We start from the raw sequence: 21,708 nt of genomic DNA, 5'->3' as shown, positions 1-21,708 counted from the left end.
CCACTGGACTTGAAGTAGACCATGAAGATCAGTTCACAGGCATGAGCTGTTTGGGCAGATGACCAATGGCCAGAGTGATCTTCCATTTGCATTGGTGTTAGGTAAGACCATGGAACCTTGGCTTATCCTGGGGCAGGAGGTGGGGTGTGGGAGCACTAAGAGTGCCTCAAGTTTTCTGCTGGCCAAACATATTGACTTACAGTAAATCGAAGTGATTTTTCTTTCATGTGTGAGTTTGTTGTCTGAGATCCATGTTGGCTATATTTAAATGACTTTCCCAAGCTGCATTTTATCCCCTTCTACCCACTCCAGTCTGATCCTACTCAACTGGGAAGCACATTATTTGCCTATTTCCATCTGAACATTATTTGAACAATCTTGCTCTCTGGAGTTTACCAAGGATTTGACCTTTTATGGCAATATTTCAGCAGCTTAAGAAAAGTTCACTGGGCAAAAGTTAATTTTACGGCTGAACTTTATGATCTATTTTACATTTTAAAGTGCTACCTGTCTTTAAGGAAACCTAAATTTAAGTCTTAATTTTTAAATAAGACTTTTCATTTGAAAAGATGATGGAGAAATTGTTTGCTTTCGAAATCTTTTTTTTGTTTTTAATTCTGGAGGTCAAGGTATACCCGTTGTTGGGTAGCTTTGAAATTTGAGGAAAAAATGACAATTCTTGGTCCCCCCTCAGAAAAATGGTTGTAAAGAGGCTTCTTTGCTAACATTTGTTATTTACAAAATGATTATGGATTATGATTCATTGGATTCTAGTTTTTAAAGATTTGTGGCTAGAAATTTTATGTAAGCTAACAAGGTTGCTATTTTACTGAACTGCTGTGAAAGTTCCCCTCTTTTTTCTCCCTCTTCTTGCCTTGCAAGAAGGTGAAACAGTTTTTGGTTTGTCTGAAACAGGAATTGGAGTAGGCTCAGATACTGCTGTATCCCTTTCTTGCCCTCACTCTTAATATGTGGACCCAGGAATGGTTAGAATCAGACAGTGAGCGACACTCTACTTGGAAAAAGTTCTACTTGCCTTAGATCTCAGCTAAAGTATAACCTCCTATGTGTTTGAAACCTTTTCCAGAACTCTCCAGCTGCACTTATCACTCTGTCTTTGGTATTCTCTCAGCTCTCATTTCACACTCTGTGGTGGGAGGATTGCCAAATAATCCCTCTTCCTCAACCTTTTCATCAGAGAGAGACTCTAACTCAAAAGGATGTTTGAGCTGGGGCCCCTGAGCTGGGGTCATTAGCTGGGAGACTGGATGCAACTGTGTGACTCTCTCTGCCCGGTCTCAGCTCTGTTGAATGGAACCCCAGTGTTCTGAGTGAAAATGGGTTGCCCGTTGTTTCTCTGTGGCAAGCCAGAGCCCTACTACTGGAGAATTGTTCTTTTTTCCTACATGGAAACTTATTTGTCTCCAGGGAAAGCTAATGTTTGTCACTGAGAAAAGTGCTTATTCAGTTGGTCCCCTAGTAGGAAATCAGCAGGCTTGCCAATATCACAGGAGGAGAACTGGAACTTGAATTGGGGGACACATGTTCACTTTGGTAAAAGAGTTGTGATAGGATGGAGGTAACATCATGCTCACTGCCCGATGTGAGGAAGCTGTTGAGAACAGGCTTTTCTACGTGTGAAGTGGGTAATCAGGCATATCAGTCAGGGGAGTGGAGGCGCCCTAAGTGTCATGAGATAAGGGAATTATTATAGGAATTAGACCTGTACTGTTGAGGAGCTGGTCAAATGAAGATGTGGAAGGGGAGTTGCTAGATCGAAAAGAAATGATTCACTGGTCCACCTGAGAAGCTAAGCTTGTCTAGCAACCAAAGTGGGGCTGTGAAGAGGAAGATCTACTGTGGGCTCTTGCCTCTATTGGCTACTGCCTCTGGTGGGTCTGCAGCCAAATGTCTGGTGGTGAGCCTGAGGCCAACAACATCAGCATTTGGGAAGAAGAGTTGGACACAGAGGAGAGGAGTGAGGATAAGATTGAACCTGGTGGTTCCTTCTCTATCTGTCCATCTCTGTGTCTGTCAATAATGACCTTCAGAGAAGTGAGTACCCCTTTAATCCTGCGTCATGCAGGTTCTTCTTTTGTACAGCCTACCTCAGAGCCATACAGGACAGGGGATCCTGGGAAATGCAGTTCTTTAGTTTAACAGTTGCAACCCCCCAGAGCAGGTCTGTGAACCTGAGGGCAGTGGACCTGACCAGAAGCAGAGGGAGCTACAAGGTGCTCCCCTTCCTTGTGAAGGATGAAGGCCAATGTCTTGAGATGTCTCGCTTAAACTGTGCACATATAAGTTCAGATTAACTGAATGTTAATTCTGCCTGTCCTGCTTTTATTTCTCTTCTGAACTTCCCGTCAGCAATGACCTTCACAATTACATTGGTATCTAATGTGTTAGTCTTCTGGAGACCAAAAGGACAACGTGGCAAGGAAAGAAGGGCTGGGTATTAGTTAATTCTGATGTTGATGATAGCAGAAAACCCAGTGAAGAGTAGCTTAAACAAACACGGGTTTATTTTTTGTGGAGAGTAAGAGGTCTGGGTGATGTCTGTCCTGGGCTGGAGCAGAGGTTCAGCAAGGTCATATGAGACTCAGCTTCTTTTGTTCTTCCTGCCTACAGTTCTCAGAATGTTGGTTTTCTTTTTTGGCTTGTGCTTGTTGCCTCATGGTCTCAAGATGTCTGCCTTAGCTTCAGACACGACATTTGTTTTTAAGACAGGAGAAAGGAGCCAAAAGCTTTCTCTTATCATTGAGAAATCTGTCCAGGTGCCCACTCTCAGCCTTCCCCTTCTATCCTTGTGGCCAGACCTGTGTAACATGGTCACCTCTGGTTACAAAGGAGGCTGGGGAAGACCTTATCTAGCAAGGAAGGTTGTTACTGTGACTGTTTCAAATTGATTACGATTCAACTCCTAGACCAGCAGGAGGAAGCCTGACTGCCCTGATACCTACCTTAACTCAGAATTGATGTTCCGGTTGCACAGAGGGAAGAAATGGTAGTGGTAGGTGAGGAGGATGTCTGCAATAGCCAAAGAACAGTGTCCAGTAGAGGATGTTTTGCTGTTTCTCATTTCTTTCTGGATCTCAAGAGGGAAGGGAGCCTCTGCCTACAAAGTGGACTGACAGAGAGTACCTCTTGGCTGTCAGTGGTAGCAGTGTCTACAGACCACAACCCTGGAGGTACTGGAGAAAAATTCATCTGCTGTGGGGAAAATAGGACCGAAGAGTCTGAATATCCTAACAATTAACAAATGGCATCCTTTCAATTGGAAGTGATGTAGTTGATGTAGTTGACATCTGAGTTGTATCTCTATCATAAGACTTACTAAAGATACTGTGATTGTCTGTTTTATGTCTGGCCCTTCCATGAGGAAGTAAGCTCCTTGAGAATAGTGATCTTGTCTTAATTTATCTGTGTCCCGGTGTCCAGCACAGTATCTGCCTCAGAGTGACTACTGACTGTATGTTACAAGAATGAACACTCCCAGAGAGCCCTTGTACGGGCTTCAGGGGCCTGTGGCTATACACTTGAATAATAGGGTGAAAACTTTAAATTCCAATACACAGGCTATTCTTGAGACCTATTGAATCAGATTCCCTGGAGTTAGAACCCAGGCATCAGTATTTTTAACAGCAGTATTTTTAAAGCTTTTCAGATGATTCCAGTGTGTAGCCAAGGTTGAAAGTCACTGCAATAGAACCTTTCAGTTCTTTTCCTTTTAAAAATACTCCCTGGGGAGGTACAAAAAACACGGAGCAAATATCCAGTGGAGTCAAGTCTTAAGGAAGGTCTGTGCTTGTATTCTTGAAGGGCTCTTTCTGACTGGAATTTAAGGAGTTGTTGGGGATTATACACCCAACACAGACAGTGTGTCCCACTGAAAATATCTTTTGAAGGACAAATTAGGAGTTTGGGATTAACAGGTACACATTACTATATATAAAATAGATAAACAACAGGACCTACTGTATAGCACATGGAACTATATTCAATTTCTTGTAATGAGCTATAATGGAAAATAATGTGAATATATGTATGTATATACATATATATGTGTGAAATATATGTATATATATGTATGTTTATGTAGAACTGAACCACTTTGCTGTACTCTTAAAACTAACATTGTAAATCAACTACACTTTAATAAAAAATAAGAATTAAAAAAAAAAGAAAATATCTTTGGATCATGACTGTTAAAAACTTTTGTAAAGGAGACACATATGGGTTAGGAAAACAATGAGACAATACCATCAGGACTATAGCAGAATTAAGGATTTTATAAAAATTAGTGATTCCAATTTTTCTCTGTGGATCTCTAAGAGTGACATAACCATAACTGAGGCTCAAGTCATGTTTTTTCCCCCTCTTTCCTACTTTCTCATCTGCCATTTCTTCATCCCTTCCCTCAATTTCTGGTCGCTGGAGGCAGCTCACATTTTCTAGGCAGCTCTGAATTTTCATGTTGCCGCTATATGGAGTTGGCAGTTCTAAGGGCAGGAAAGGATCTTTCTAGTATGCACTAAACTTGAGAACAGATTCTGTTTTCATGTATCTCATCATCATATTATGTACTGAATCTGTCCCCAACCCTAATCAGATCTGAAGTATGTCATCTGGTCTTGCATATAGGTATTTCCTGGGAGGCAGTATGGCAAAGTGGAGTCCAACAGACCTGGCTTTGGGACCTGGTTCAACCACTTATTAGCCATATTATTGAAGACTAACTTTAATCTTTATGATCCTTGGGTTCCTGATCTATAACATGTGAACCAAAATGTCTTTTTTTTTTTCAGAGATGGTGTGATTCTCATCAGTTTTGAAGCATATTCCTATACCTCCCACTAAACCATGCCAAACCAAACCAGATACTGTCTTCCCCTACAACTGTCCTAATTAGCTTGGGGTGGTGTAACAAAACACTACAGATGGGTGGCTTAAATGGCAGACATTTATTTATCACAGTTCTGGAGGCTGGGGAGTCCAAGATCAAGGTAAAAGGCAGATTTGGTTCTTCCTGGCTTGCAGGTGGCTGCCTTCCCACTGTATCCTCATGTGGCAGAAAGAGGAAGCTCTGATGTCCCTTCTTATAAGGGCACTAATCCTATTATGGGGGGCCCACCATCATGACCTCTTCTCTACCTGATTACCTCCTATCTCAGTCAGTTTGAGCTGCTGCAACAAAGTACCATAGATTCGGGGGCTTATAAACAGCAGAAATTTATTTCTCATAGTTCTGGAGGCTGGAAGTCCCAAACAGGGTGCCAGCATGGGTGAGCTATGGGGAGGCCCTCTTCTGGGATGCATACTGCCGCCTTCTCTCTGTGTCCTCACGTGGAGGAAAGACAAGGGAGCTTGCTGGGATCTCTTTTATAATGGCCCTTATCTCCTTCACGAGGGCTTTGCCTTTATGAACCAATCACCTCTGAAAGGCCCCATGTCCTAATACCATCACACTGGGGATTAGGATTTCAACATGGGATTTTGGGGAGACAAACTTTCAGTGTATAGCACCTCCAAAGGCCCTGCCTCCTAATACCATCACATTGGGGATTAGAGTCTCAATATATAAATTTTGAGAGGGTACATTCAGTCCACGATACTCAAAAAACCCAAGAAACTACACCTTAAACATTGTTGTCAACCTCACAGCTATTTCCCTCCTCTACTAGGAAAATATCTCAAAATAGTTGTCTATTTTTACTGCTTCCATACTTTCATCTTCCATTCACCCCTCAGCTAAATCCTGAAACAACTCTCACATATCCCTAAATCAGTCCTAACTTCTCAGCAGCATTCTACATTGGTGATCTTCCCTTCTTAGAGTCCATGACATCACACTTTCCTGGGTTTCCTCCTACCTGTCTGTCCACTCCTTTGTCTTTGGAGGCCCTTAAACTCATCCTGGGCCCGTCTCTTTTTACTTTGTATTGTTTCCCTAGGTATTTCCACTTACAGCTTTCCTTACTACTTACTAGTGAGTGACTCTCATGTTCATATCTGTAGCCCTGATCTCTGTCTTCTCTGGGCTCCAAACTTTTCACTCTAACTTCTTGACATTTCTACTTAGATGTCTCAAAGTAGAGGGATTTAGACTCAACCTCTGACTCAACTAAATAGAGCTAAAAATAGAGTTAAGTTTTTTTCTTCCCAAACCTTGTTCTCATCCATCTTCCTTTCTTAAAGGATGGTACCATTTTTAATCTATCTATTTTACAAGCCAGAAATTTGGAAAGACCTTTCTCTATCACCCCTCATAACTAAATCTCTGCCATGCCTCTGTGGCCTTGTCTCTTAAGTATCTCTAGAATCTGTCTGTGTATTTCCATGTTCATTGTACTGCTATCACCTTCTCTTCCACATATTGGTTCTCTACTCTAGGCACTGAAATAACTTCTTAATTGGCTTCCTCATTTCCTCTCTTGCTGTCCTCAAATCTGTTCTCCCTACTTCAGCTGGAGCGATCTGGAAATTCAAAATTTTATTGTCCCCTGCTTAAAACATATGAACGATTTCCAATATTTGCGGGATAAGGATGAAAATCTTTGACTCTTGGCCTACAAGTATCTGCATGATCTGGTCTCCGCTTCCCTCTCCAGCTTCGTTTCATAGCACGAGCCCCTTTACTGCCTGTGTTCCGGCCTTACTGATTTTCCCTTAATGCCGGAAGTATGTCCTGCCACTCCCCACCACAGGGCTCTGTGCAAGTTCTCCCTTCAACCTGGAGCATCTGCTTCTCCTTTTCAGGCCTGCTCACCTCTACTCACTTGTCAGAGTTCATTTTTCTCTAGTTCTTTGACTAAGTCAAATGCTCTCTTGTAGGTGCTCCTAGTTCTGTGAACTTTCCCTAAATGACACTTCATCCCAGCGTATTCATTTGCTAGGGCTGCCCTAATAAAATTTCACAGACTGGTTGGCTTAAGCAACAGAAACTCCTTTCTCACAGTTCTGGAGGCTAGAGGGCCAAGACCAAGGTGTCAGCAGGTTTGGTTTCTCCCGAGGCCTCTGTCCTTGGCTTGCAGATGGCTGCCTTCTCTCGGTGTGTGTGCACCCCTGTGTCCGTGTCCACATCTCCTCCTCCGGTAAGGTCACCAGTCAGATTGGATAAGGACCCATCCTAATGGCCTCATTTTAACTTAATTACCTCTTACAAGGCCCTATCTCCAAATAATAGTCACACTCTGAGGTACAGGGGGTAGGGTTTCGACACATGAATTTTAGGGCAGCACAGTTGAGCTCATAGTACAGTTATAAGTTTGTTTTCAGTTTGGTGATTATTGTTACCTTCTCGAGTGGTTTATATGCTCAGTGAGGACAGGGATTGCGTCCGTTATGACCCACCATTGTTGTTACATGGTTGGGTAGCACTGTAGACAGTCTGTTTGTTGACTAAGTGAACAGTCATGAATTAGAAGAGCCTAGCAGAGAGTGGGGCATAATAAATGCTCTACTGGTGGTAGGTGCTGCCAACAATGATGGAGATGAACCGATGGTTCAGTGGACTCAGGGGATCACTCTTAGTTTTGTTCTCATGATCTCGTTGTACCTAATAGCATTCTAATTAGCATTTCTGAGGTCTTGCTGCTAAATTAAATCTTTAGACTTTTTTTTTTTAATTGAAGTATAGGTCAGTTTACAATGTTGTGTCAATTTCTGGTGTACAGCATAATGTTTCAGTAAATCTTTAGGCTTCTTAACCAAGTGACTATGATATGAGGCAAAATGTTATGAGCACAGTTTCAGTAAATACAGACCAATAATGATGGATTTCCTGTGATTAATCTAACTTCCACATAAGAAATTTTCTTAAAGCTTGCTTTATGATTGATGGGGAAACGTTTTTCTGAAATGTTAACTTTTTAGCTCCTCTTTGTTATAGAAAAATGTAAATGAAATAGAAAAATCCTAGATTGGTTATGTTTTATTTAACATAACAATTTCAATTATTTAATCTCCATTATAAAATTGTATAACATGGATTCATAAATTAATATATAATATTCAAGGCCTGTTAATGTATTTAATGCCTGCTGTATTATGTTGGATTAATTTACATTAATTAATGACTTTGTTAGACTTTTATATATTATTTGAAAGTAAAATGAACATATGTTAATATTTGTCTCAAATACATTCCTCTCTTTTTCATAATTTTAAAGTAAACAAATTAATTAAAATGAAAGAGTGAATGTTGATGTGATGGATAATGTGGTCTTCAGTTGTTCAAAATACTTTATGTGTAACCAAAGGATGAAATGTGGACAATATAAAGAGCATATGCAAAAATCTACCTAGGATTTATGTAAATCATTTCCCCTAAAATAGTAGGAAAACTGGATCCAAGACCACGGGCTTCTATAGTTGCCAGTTGTTTGCCAATACATGCAATTCATTTCTTGATCACTAGATGTCAGTGTTGTTTCGTTGTAAACACAGAGGCTATGTTGTCCGAGGAGTTAGGATTTTATCTAACCGCTAATCAACACTGTATCTTTGCTGGCTTCTGAGGGTCACGAAGTTCTTTTAGCATCACAGAGACTAAAAAGACCTCATATCCGCACAGGCTGCACAAAATGTACTTTCTTTTATTAGGCAGATGAAGGACAACAAGTTTCAAAGAGCCAAAGGCAATTCTTGTTTAATAATAAAAACTTCCAACAGATATTGGATGCTTGTTATGTGCTAGGCATGGTGTTAAACATTTTACACAGATTTTCTTATTTAATGCTCTTAATATAACAATTGCGGAAGGAATTTTGCTCTTATTATACTCAAATATCACATGTGATGAAATTGAGGCACAAAGAAGTTGAATAATTTGCTCAGTCCCATAGACCGAGAAGGTAGCAGGGAAAGGATTCAAACACGGGGAGACCAATCACTGAACTTAACTTTGCCCTTAACTACTGTACCATGTGGACTCGCATTTAAATTAATTACAACTGAGAAGAATCTTTGTTAAAAACAGTGTGAAAAATAGTTATTTTAAAGAAACTCATTTAGGAATTACTGTAAGTATAAATTGTGTATTGTGGCTTAGTATAGAATTCCCTGGAATGTGAAATCCTCATTTCTGAGTATTTTTAGAAAATGTAAGCAAATTTTCCCCCTTTTTCAATGTCACCCAGTTGCAAAGGGATGATGTTTATTGAATGACCCCTTGAGGAAGATGTGTGCTGATGTCTGTTCTTGGTGGCATCTCTGGACCATAGGTAGTGATGGGGGAGCAATGACACCTGAGCTCTAATTGACATCTCTTCTGTATACTAGAGTCCAGCATTGTGAAAGCTTTTTGAATGAGCCATGGGAAGATTCTAGGTGAAGATTACTAATTTAACTAGCAGCATAGTCAACTAAGTAAAGTATGGAAAACTTAAAAAAGAGCCTTCTAGATATTGGGCACTGTATTTTAAGACATTAAAAACACACATGTCATTTGACATAACAATACCCTTCTAGGAATATTTCCCAAGAAAACAGCTTTTGATTAATCTACTAGGATATTTTTCAAAGCATCATTCATAACGATAAAAAATTAAACAACTTGCAATCTCAGAGATTGGTTGAATACCATTTTTACTAAAATAATTAGTAGAAGAATATTTCATGATGTGAAAAAATGTTTACAGTATATTATTAAGTTTGCAAAACTATATTCTGTGGGATTCCAATTTTATACAAACTGAAGCCATTTTATATACACAAGCATGGAAAAAATACTGAAGTACACACCAAAATGTTGGTAGTTACTTTCTTAGGTGATGAGGTAACAGGTAACTTTTGTTTTCTTTTTTTGTACTTTTGTTTATTTTTCCTTTTTTTCTTATACATAAGTACTGTGTGTTAAAAGTTAGAAAAAAAATCCCATGAGCTATTTATGTTGAAACTACACAGTTAAAAAAAAAAAACTGTGTTCACAACTTAGGTTTGTTATTTAGAGAAGTTGATTATTGCCATGTGTTTTCTAATATCTTCAGTGTTGTTAATAATTCAAGGTATGTGTGTGGGCGGAAGGCAGGAGATAGCTCAAAAGAGTTATTCAATTTTATGTCCAAAGGTAAGGTCAGATGATTAAAATAAAATTGGGGGTCCAGTTTTACACAACTTGAGGATTATCACTGAGATTTTCATTAAGTGTTTCTCAGAAGAGTTCCAATTTAATGTTTCTAAAAAGAGCCAGCAAGGTTTGTGTAGGCCAACACGCAAAGCAGATGCTGTCCTTTGTGGTTGAAAAGGGCTCGTCCCATTTAGTTCCTATTTGGTCTGTTTTCTTGTTAATATGAAAGCAAAGTGGTGTATGGAATACTCTAGAATCTGTTACTGCTTTTAATTTTGCTTCTTTACCATCTTGATTGATCCTATAGATTTGTCGTTTCTTCTTTTAATGCGAGGTTGCACAGTACAAGGTTTCTGGTTTCTTTTATGAATGTTGAACATTATTGAAATCACATAATTCTAATTAGACAGTGAATGCTCAATTAAATAATTGCAACATAGTCTCCGATTTTCTTAGGGGGATTTTCCTCAGCAATTCTTCACAAACGTAGACGTCTGCCTTTTAAATAGCTTTCGAGTTTTGTAAAGTGAAGCCTTTTACCATCAAATTGGAATCGTACATTTGTTTAACATGCTGGGTTTTATGAGGCATCCAGACCAAATATCAGGGCTTTCAATGGACACCCCTTCATTGGTCACATCTTGAAGCTGAGCAGAGGATGGACAGAACCATGACTTAATAAATGGTAAATCTTATTGTGGCAGACCTTAACCTTCTGGTCTCAACTTTACAAAGGCTCCTGGTAAAAACTGTGGTTAAATTCATTAGTTACTGTCCTGGGGTTTGGAGCTCTGGCTCTGAACTCATATTGAGTTTAAAATATATGCTTTGTTTCCAGGAATCTATCTGTCTAATCTGTCTACATAATCTACATTTTTTCCCCCTTGAGTGCTTGCTATTTGCTTCCTTACTGAGCAAGGTCACCTAACCAACTTTCTTCTGAATGTGTATGAAATTTTGCCCATTGGCATGTTTTGGTCCACACTATTCCAATTTGGAATTACAACAGGTGATGTCAGTGTTGGCTGGAAATCAGGATCCCAAATGGTCTTACTGTGGAGAAAAATCTGAAGTTCATGGTTCAATGCATTGTGCAGCTAGTATTGAACCTGGTTAAATCAAATGACACTGAGTCATGGCTGCAGCCTGCAGTACAGCTCTACTCCAGCTGGTCTTAGCTTCCATTTACTTCCATTAAAATGCCATCCAAAATTGGAAGTACCACAGTGAAATGCATTCAAGGTAGCTATTTTGATGGAAAATGGCACCTTTAGCTGCATCTTTTTGTACTGGCTTAGAAGGTTCAGTAACTGAAGCCATTTTTTCCCTTTTTTTCCTGCTTAGTTATGTTCATGCTTGAAAGCACAGCCTGCAAATGAAAAAGCCATAGGGAAATAACCTAGGCTACATAGATTTCCCTATGTCATTTAGAATGAGCGAGTATGTTATTAAGAACGAGTCAATTTTTGCAATAATCCACCCAAGTTTAAGCTCTTTTGCTAGATTCTGTACTGTTTGGGAGGGGGGCAAAGAGAAACAAGATGCTTATCTACAAAATACAATTTGAGTCTTATTTTATGTTGTATAAAGTAGAACACTGGGGGCCTAGAAGTTCTAATGCCAAGTATATAAAATTTTAAAAAGTAAGGTAACAAAGATGACATTATATTTTAATCACAAATGGGAGTGGTACATAGATTACAATGTAAATTTAAAAATAAATATATTTTAACAAGCCTAAAACATTTATTTTGACAAGCTATTTAACGTAGCCTATGAGCCAGGTACTATTTTAAGCACTTGGGCACTTAATAAGTATTCATTTACTTAAACCTCATAAAAACTCTGTGAGTGTTGGGGTAATACAGTTATCATTAGCAGCCCCATTTTCTAGATGGTACTTGCTCCTGTTGAAACAGCTCGTAGTGAGAAGAGCTGGGGTGCAAGCCCAGCGGGCTGACTGGAGTCTGCAGGCCGTCCCACTGGCCTCCCGTGCTGTGACTGCTGTTGGATCCCCGGGTGGAGGGGAGGAGCCTGGAACTGTACTGCTCACTAGACTTGGCTGAGGGTCAGCACACAGGGCGATGGCATCTCCAAGCCTCATAGCGACTGTGATCACAAGCCCTCCCAAGAAGTTTGTTTTGTGTTAATTTAACAAAATAACTATTTTGCTCTTGGGGACCAGAAAGTGGGAATTTCTGAGGGAGGGGTGGAAGTTAAAGAAGTGAACCTAAGAGGTGGTTATCTCTCATATTTCATATGTAGTACATATTCTATCTTTTCCTGACCTCAACTTCCTTTGAAGAGGAGTTAGCAGAGGGAGGAAGAAAGAATCTGGGCAGGGGAGGAGAGCTGATTGTTGAGAAGGAAAAGAAAAAAGAAAGATCAGAGTGGGTCAGTTAGGTTAGTAGGAGGTGAGTGACTGACAGAGCCATCTCTGTCACCTGTAAATGCAGTTTCGATTTCCTTTTCAAAGAAGCTAACCCATTGAGGCACTCTTTCCTACCCAGATCCCAAATCCCCAGTATACCATTCTTCAGTCAACTATTTCTGAATGTGACTCTGAGAGACTTCATGAGAGCTTGGGTTGGTAGTTTGCCCAAAGGTAGTCAGTAACCAGATTCCTTTAAGATAAAGATTAATGGAAGGTAAGAGAATGTCTTTAAGCCTGTAAACTGCTGTTTCAATCTCTTAAAAGCTGAGAACAGCAAAATTGTGTAGGCAAATTACAGTATTAGAATTCAAGTCTATGGCAACCAAATACTGATGTCTTTCGGTAAATTTCATTCTGATGTCTTTTGGTAAAAATAAAAGTGTTTGAAAGTAAATCCTTATAATCATCATCATCAAGATGTTTAGAAACTAAGTTTTTCAGGATAAAGATGTTTATATTATTTTAGAAAAGGGAAATTCTGGCTCCAGTGATTTTTCTAAATTGAAGCTAGGATACAGAAACATTGTCAAATAACAGTTTTGAAACACTGTAATTTAAAGATTTTTTTCATTTGCACATTCCCAAATCCCTTTTTTCTGTGTCTAAGTCAATACTAGTGCATTTAGTCTCTGCTATTTTTGTTTTTCTTTGAATTATCAGTATGTGGTAAATAAAACTCAGAACACTATTTCTCTTTTTCCCTTGGCTTAAAAACTTTGCTTTAGGTGAAACAGACACTGCTGTGCTGACCCTGGGCTTTTTAAAGCTCTGTTGTATAAGCTATAAATGGTTTCTTAACATGGCCCTCACATCTCAAATATCTTTGTCCACAAGGACTCCAGAATAACAAAATGTCCATCCAAGACTTTGACACACACAAGGAAAATAAAAAGAGGAGAGAGGAATTCACTTCGTTACTAGGATGGCTTAAGCAAGAAGAGGAAGAGGCAAAGGGATGAATGACCTTATTGGTCTTCTGTAAAAGAATTGGGGTGTTTCTTTTCCTGGTCTCTTAAAGATTCAGTTGCACAAGTTGGTGAATGAAAACATATCCAAATGGGAAGCAATTTTCAAGGGATACTCATCTTGAATGTGCCCTTTGACCTCTTATAAGGTTCTTATTTCAAAGAACCCCTTTCTTATGAGTATTTCTTTCCATTCTGTAATGGAAAAAAGAAAACAGATTCCCTCTCATGAGAGATCACCACTGGCAAAGGTAAAGAGAAAAGGGAAAAACCAGGAAAGGATGGGGAACAAATGGATAGTGGAGAGCAATTAGCGTTGCCTCTTCATCCTGGAAAATGTTTTCCCTCAGGTCCCAGTGGGATCAATTTTAGAGCTGTAGTTTCTAGTCTGTGTGGAGGGGAGATGCATAAAATAACTTTCCTGAATACTTGCTTGTGACTGAATTTCAGGTCTCCTCTGTCTGGTTCCAATTCTACATGTAAAATGTGAGCTTAATCTTTATTGAAATTCTGCCGCGCTATATCCCAGTGGCTTAGTGGACTACAGAGGAAAGCGGAATTCCAAAAGACTGCAGCTTTTAAAATATTTCTTGGTACAAGAGACCCTTGACATGCCGGTGTTGCTCTCACAGATTCTATTAGTGAGAACCTTGGTGAAATTGATTAGTTACTTGCCTAAGGTCTGGAGCTATGACCCTGAGCTTGTGTGGAGCTGAAAACTTCTAATCCCTGGTTTCCAGATGTCCCTTTTAGCATCAACAGCAGCAATAAAAAACAAACCAGCAGCTATAATATGTACTGTATGTAGAAAAAAATAAATAAATCTCAGTAAGTATGATTCTGTAGAGCGCTGCTCATTTGGCCTTATACCCTTGGCATCCTCTTTCCCCCAGAGTCCTGAGCAAGGTCAGGTAAGACCAACCCCTCTAGGGCCAGGAATGATTTCTTTATTCTGAATTTTAATGAAAACACAAAAGGAAATGTTGAGAATTACAGAAACAATAGCATGAGCTCTACATACAGCTATACATAAACATTTAGCTCTAGAAGGACAGCTAGCATGTATAGGGCTCATTGTTGAAGTCTTAATTCCTAGCACAGTACCTGACACCAGAGTCACAACATACATTTGTTAAATAAATGAAAGAAATAGTGAATTTTGACCACAACTTCTGTGAGGACAGTAATGATAACCTTTACTTAGTGCCACTAAAAGTTCTGAATACTGTTCCTTTCAGATTTCCCTTCCCTTTTCTTTCCTTCGTTTCCCTCTTCAATTCTTTTTCCCTCTCTCAAACATCCTCCCTCCCTCCTTTCTTTCTTTCTTTTCTTCCTTTCATTCATCCCATGGATAGACTCCGACATTTCTCATGTCATCTGTCTGGACTGTCTACTTCTTGTTTTAGGACCCTAATCAGAACCACAGAAGTTTCATAGTCTTTAGCTAGTATTTACTCAAAGTACAGTCTTTAGATAATGAGTCTCTGTCACTTGATGTTTAGGGAAGGTCTGTTTGTTTTCTAATGTGTTCTTCAAAATGCTGGAGCCCTACTTGATTACTCCTGTTGGGTATTCATCCTGGAGTTCTTTCAGAGCTTCTTCTGTAGTGCCATTAAGAGTCTTCACACGTGAAGTAGCAACTCACATGAATTAATTGCTATAAACTCAGTATCATGTACTATAAACTGAATACTCAGTTGTTCATTGAACACTCAGCTTATGTTTGGGACTTTTGGAATTACAATGAAGGGTGAATTATAATCCCTCGTCTTCAATACCAATGTTAGAGGCCAGAAAAATATATGGAAGATAAATTTAAAAGGTTCAGATAACTTGAGAAAACAATAAGCTATCAATATTTCCTGATGCAGAAATACCACGATTTTTTTTGCATTTGAAGAGACATTTGCATCGTCTATAATCCAGTGTAGTGTTGCCTTCAGGAAGGGTTGAAACAAGAAATAGGTTTAGTGGAAGAAATATAGTGTTAGAAGTAGGTAAGTTGATTTTATTTCTCCAACTGTGTCAAAACACTGCTTCTTACATTTTTTTGGAATGTGTCATTTTATACTTGGTATTTTTCTCTTTTCAAATTAAAATTTCTGAATTGTGGATTGGAAATTACTTTCTTTTGCTGCCATCCTGCTGATGGACTGTGTTTCTGGGTCCCATGTCTCCCTTTGTTGTTGTTGTTTTTTATTTTTCTGTTTTATGTAAAGAAAATCTGCAATAGCTGCTTACGGAAAGATGTTCAAAAAATAAATTTTTCTGCCTTTTTGTGTGTCTGAAAATATCTTAATCTTATCATATGATTAATAGGTTTGTTTGATATGGCATTGTGGGTTAAAAATGTATTTCCCTCAAAATATTGAATGCATTGTTTTTTGTTTTTTCACACAGTCCCCTACTACCACAAATTATTCAATTGAGTTTCCCACATTTCCACATTTGAGGAAATTGCAGGGGTCCGCACATCTGGAGTGCAATGGATAAGCCTCACCCTGGGAAAACCACCTTCATGATCACGGCTTCTCCCTTGCCAGGTAAGTAATGCACAGTGTTTTCTCATATTCTGCACTCCAGCATTACAACTGAGATTTGCCATTCTGTTTCTATGCCTTGTATTATATCCATATCTGTATATTATCATTATTTGTTTATATATATATATATTTCTCTCTGGATTCTTTTATGACCTCTCTCATCAGTATTCTGAATTTCACAGTGATGAGTCAGTGTGCATGTATGTGTGTGTGTGTGTGTGTGTGTGTGTGTGTGTGTGTTTTGTTCATAACACTGGACCCTTAGTCAACCTTTTAAATCTGGGATATAGCCTTCAGTTCTCGAAATTTTTCTTGAATTATTTATTTTATTAATTCCTTTCTTCTGTTCTCTCTTTTCTTTCTTTCTGGAGCTACTGTTAGTCAGATAATGAATATCCTGAAAGAATCCTGTAAGGCTTTAATCTTTTTTTTAAATTTGCCATCTCTTTATCTTTTTGTTCTGTTTTCTAGGAGAGTTCTTCAACATTATACTTCAAACCATTTAAAAAATACAAATTTCTATGATCATTTTTTCATTCTAAAGGCTCTTTTTCCCTTTAATTTTACCTTTTGTAAAAACATTGCCATATTGTTCTTACTTTAAAAAGTGCTATATTTTCTAATCTTTTTTGTGATGTTACTTATAGAATTTTGTTTGTTTTATATTCTTTATTGTCTTTTTTTCCAGGCTACTGTTTTCTGCCTCTGTTTCTTCTCTTTTCTGCTTTTCATGTTAGAGACTTTCCTGAGCTTTCTGGAGCTCTTCACCGTCCATTTTTATTTATAATAGGGCATTGAAAGGCTGGTTGGAAGCTTTCTGTATGCGAGGCTGGGGCTAACCTACTGGTAGGTGTCATTTTAGGGCAACTGGGAAGAGAGCTGGATTTTTCATTGGCGTTGGGAAGGAGGTTAGCTCTCAAACATTAGCGTCTGTAGGTCCTTTCGGGCTTTTCAGTTTTCATTAGAGAAAATGTCATTTTCTAATCGGGGCCCTCAGCACCCTGGGAGCAGCATGAGGTAAAAGATTAGGTGGTCCTAGCATTCACAATGCAGATTTTTGTGTCTCGCCCTTTGCTTTACTCCCTTCCTCTGCCTCTGGTATCCCAGAGTGTGAGGTCTCTCAGGTTTATTCTACAAAAAATTAGCCTGTGGTCTCCACAGGTGAGTGGAGTGTGGTTGAGAGGTGGGTGAGTGGGGTTAGAAACATGGCTGTCTGTGTCTGAGGAGGACAAAACCTCTTCATATACGTATAGACTTTCGGTCACTTTCCCTATTTTTGACCTTCTGCCTCGCCCTTATCTCTCCTTGCCCTTGAGTTTGTTATGTCTTTTTTTTTTTTTAATTCCTATCATTTTAGTGTGATCATGGTTTAGGGAGAAGATATATGCATGTCATTCATTTTCTAAGTTCAATGTTAAGTTGAATGATTCTGAAGAGCTGTGTTCACGGTAAAAAGAAATCTTCTGATTGGCTTTGGAAGAAATGGGGATGAGTGGGTCTTCTAGGCTCAGTCTGAGTTGGGCCAGTGATGTGAGCTGGATGGATGAGGAAGTTTGAGCACATTTGTCTGGGGTGGAAGATATAGAAGGGGCAGTTAGGATATAGATTGAGACAATGGGAATGGGGTGGTTTGGGTTTTATGTGTGCAAAAGCAAAATGGGAAGATTTTATTTTAAAAGATATCTGGGGACCTTTGATCAGGTGTCTTGCATAGTATTGTGTCAGAGTAAAAATGGATGAATACAAAGATCTGTTGGACTGTCTTCCTCAGCAGACTTTGTTGGCCATAGAAGGCCTGTGTCAAAGCCATTGTTTGAGCAGGTCAGCTTTGTACCCTGGGACCTTTTCCTCATAGTTACAGACTCATCTCTTATGGCTTCTGATCCCACTAACGTATCAATGTTCCAAGAGGGTGTGAGTAGGTCTTACTGGGAGTGTGACTGAAGCCAACATCCCATTGACAATGAACTGTGACACCACACTTGTATAAAAAGAAAAGAACCATTATTTTTATTAGAATATTTTTCTCATAGTTGGAATTTAAAGCATGGTGGTTGACATACTAACCTGTATCACCTTTATGCTGGTAGCCATTGACATTCTAAGTATTAAATTTCATTTTCCAACCAACCTCATTTTCAAAAGTCGTATGACCTAATGAAGAACAGGCATGTTTTCCTTATGGATGAATACTGAGCAAAACAGAGCAAAACACAAATCTCTTTTACTTTCATTTGACTTTTTGGGTATCGAGGCCTTTCCTTGGGTTTTAATTCTGTAATCTCCAAAATTCTACAGGAGCGATTTCTGTGTAACAAAGGATATCTGCATCATTATTTTGTTTCCTTTCATGAATTTGAACATTAAAATGCAAGCTTATAGTTTTAATCCCCGGTTTTGTCTTACAAGCAGTTATTATACAAGTGTCATTTTCAGATGTGTACTAGGCTTAGTCTGTCAGAAGTGGCTTAGGGATTATCAAAATGTAATTATCCCTAACTTTTTAATTTAAAAAGAACAACTAACAAAACTAAATGAACTTAGATTGCTAACAAGTTTTTGCCTATGAATAAATTGTGCACTTGACTGCTTCAGCCTGGCAATCTAGTGGTACCTTGTGGCAAACTCTGTCTTCTTCTACTGTCTGACAGATGGGCATGTGCCAGGCACATGGGACCCCAATGTGTGAGCTGTGTAGTTGATAGGCTGTAAAGGGAAGAGGAAGCTTTGAGAAATGCTGGGAGATGAGGAAAATAAGGTCAACGGGACCCATTTTGTAGAAAATGTGAAGGTCGAGAAAATATTTCAGGGGCACTGGGTTCCTCTAGGGTCACTTTGAGTCACTTTTGTCTTTGCCCACCAAGGCACTTTTAATTAGGGACAGGCAGAAGTGGTACACTGAACTATGTGTTGCACATAGGACCTGGAAGCCAGATCGCCCTGGCTCTGACATTATTTAACTGTTTGATTTGTTAGTTTCCTAATCTGTAAAGTTGGCTTAATAATACTCATCTCATAGGGTTGTTAATGCAATGACCTATATAAAAAAATTAATGAAATACTACACAGAACAGGCTCCATAAATGCTAGGTAGCCATTAAAAAATTGCAGATATTGTTATTAACAGGGATGAAAAACCATAAGGAAAGGTCCAGGTGTCCTCAAGGAAGTAAACTAGGAAACAGGATGATTTAACTAAGGGAGCATGATAGCTTGGGAGACAGAGCATTCATCACATTGCAGGCTGATCTGAATATGAGGGTAATTGCCACCAAATCTGTGTAGATGGGATTTGTTTCGCGAGTGATCAGGTGAGCCCAGAAAGAACTGATCCTCTCTTGGGAAAGAAGCAAGGCTAGGCTGGGGCATGGAACAGAGAATGAGCACGGAGACAGGCTTGGTAAGATGTGGGTAAGAGCAAAGACTTGAGCAGGAGTCAAGGGCTAAACAAGTAAGGAGACTTGAACTGGACTTACCTGGTTGATGAGCTCAATTAGTTCTGTTTTTGCTTAGGCAAAAACATAAATGGAATGGAATAGTCTCCAGAAATCTTTTTACTTTAGCATTAAGTAAAATCCTTTTTTAAGACATATTGTCCGCTTTATAAAAAGTAAATATGAAAGCAAATGTTAAGGATGTAATAAGGCATCTTTATAATAATTTTATTTCCTTAAATCTCCTGATGTTTGGCAGAGCAGCGTAAGTAGGGCTCTGTGGTTACAGGGGCCAACCAGCTATTTTCTTGTCTTCTGTTCACCTGGCTGATGATGCTTGAAGTCCTCCTAACATGTGACATGTTTTCTTTCCACAACTGGTAGCTAGACCTCAAATGCATGTACTCACAGGTGACATAGCATATGTATTTAATTTCATATTAAGGTACAAATGATTGATAGAACATTTTCTAAGTATGGATATTCATCAAAGAAAGTGAAAGACCATTTGGCATCTGAGAGGGTTAAGAAATAAGAAATGTGGGGCAGAAGATGTGGTTTCCTCTAGGGCAATCTCCATGTGTACATATCTGTGAAGGTTTCATGAAGCTATAATGTTATGTCTATGCTGGCACAGTGATGTTAGAAACTGAGTTACCAGTCAGTGCATTTAATTTGGTATTCTGTTTATCTGGGTTGAGCCATTTGTTTTGAACTGGGGATGGATTTCTCTGTTGATATTATCTGGAATATTGCCTATGTTCTGTATTTCATTATTCCTTTGTAGATTCAAGTTAAAGAATGCCCAGAAGCAAACTCATGCCGCATAAGAGGGTTGGCAGGAGCAGAACTGGGCCGTTCAAGGGGGTGACTGTGATTGTGAAGGTTCCAGAGAGGGAAAGGGCCTGAAATAAACTGAGGCCTGGGAATTGGGAAGAGAGTGTTCAGCTCCAGCAAGATGGAGCGGACAGGGTGCTTCTAAGTGAGCTCAACCTCAGAGCAGGGGTGCCTTCTCTAGTGGTGGTTTTGGACATGCTCATGGTCAATAGGAAGACCATGCAAATCTCCCCCCTTGGCAAGCTAAAAGTTAAAATCAAACAGAGAGAATCAGCCTCCTATCTTTAGATTGTTTGTGGTATACAATTTCACATTAATAGCCTTTAAAAAAAAACTTCTAAATAATAAAGGGTGTACTAGATAATCTTAAGAATCCCCTTAAAGTTATAGTGTGTGTGTGTGCGTGCGCAGGGAAGGGGAACAGGGGTGGCAGAAACATGCTTATTGAGAGTCCACTGTGGCCAAGCCCTAGTCCTGATACTCAGCGAATTATGGACATTATCTCATTTTAACTCTCCTAGCATATCAAGTGAGAGAGATACTGTTCTCCCACAGTACAGAGGAGGAAACGGGTTTAGAGAGTTTAAGTAACTCTTTTGAGCAAGTAAGTGTTAAGGCTGGATTAGATCACAGATCTGACCCCAATTTTTTGATTCTGTAATTGAATGATCTGGAAGTTAAGGGGTTCCAAGTTTGTAGGAGAGCTAGCAGTTCTTCTGGCTTTTGAAAATTAGAATTGGGCAAAAAAAAATCCACAAGCAAAAGTAATAGCATTAGACTTTTTTAAAAATTGAAGTATAGTCATTTTACAATTTTATATTAATTTTTGGTGAACAACATAGTGATTCAGTTATACATATACATATATATGTATATATATATATATATATATTCGTTTTCATATTCTTTTTCATCATAAGCAGTTACAAGGTACTGAATATAGTTCCCTATGCTATACAGTAGTTTTTATCTATACAGTAGTTGTTTATCTATTTTATATACAGTAGTTAGTATCTGCAAATCCTGAACTCCCAGTATCCCTTCCCATCCCCTTTCCCCCCTGGTAACCATAAAGTTTGTTTTCTTTGTCTGTGAGTCTGTTTCTGTTTTGTAAGTAAGTTTATTTGTGTCATTTTTTAAGATTCCACATATACATGATATCATGTGGTATTTTTCTTTCTCTTTCTGGCTTACTTCACTTAGTATGATAATCTCTATGTCCAGAAATAGGCTTAATAAAAATACTTATATTTTTCCAAGACGTTCAAAGAACATGACATAATAAATGAATAAATCCTTAGACCATCAGATGGCACTGGTGAATCTACTCCTCCAGTAGTTGGTGTATTTGTTGTCCTGTTAAAATCCTGTGTTTTCCTTCTTCATGCTCTTTGCTCAAGCTGAACTTCCCTTCTATGCCTTCTCT

At 38.9% G+C, this 21,708-nt stretch overlaps 1 long non-coding RNA gene and 1 pseudogene across 1 annotated transcript in view; one reads left to right on the top strand and one right to left on the bottom strand.

Annotated features, from left to right (window-relative positions):
* LOC116280959 (uncharacterized) overlaps positions 1–21,708 on the top strand; it is a 135,148-nt gene that overhangs the window by 48,810 nt on the left and 64,630 nt on the right. The window contains exon 2 of the long non-coding RNA XR_004190361.2: positions 15,869–16,011. This is a non-coding gene — a long non-coding RNA (uncharacterized lncRNA). The remainder of the gene's footprint in view (positions 1–15,868; positions 16,012–21,708) is intronic.
* On the bottom strand, positions 15,865–16,019 carry LOC116281113 (U1 spliceosomal RNA; annotated as a pseudogene).

This window comes from Vicugna pacos, chromosome 6 (assembly GCF_048564905.1).
Source record: "Vicugna pacos chromosome 6, VicPac4, whole genome shotgun sequence".
NCBI classification, from domain to species: domain Eukaryota; kingdom Metazoa; phylum Chordata; class Mammalia; order Artiodactyla; family Camelidae; genus Vicugna; species Vicugna pacos.
This window is presented reverse-complemented; position numbering and strand designations above follow the sequence as displayed.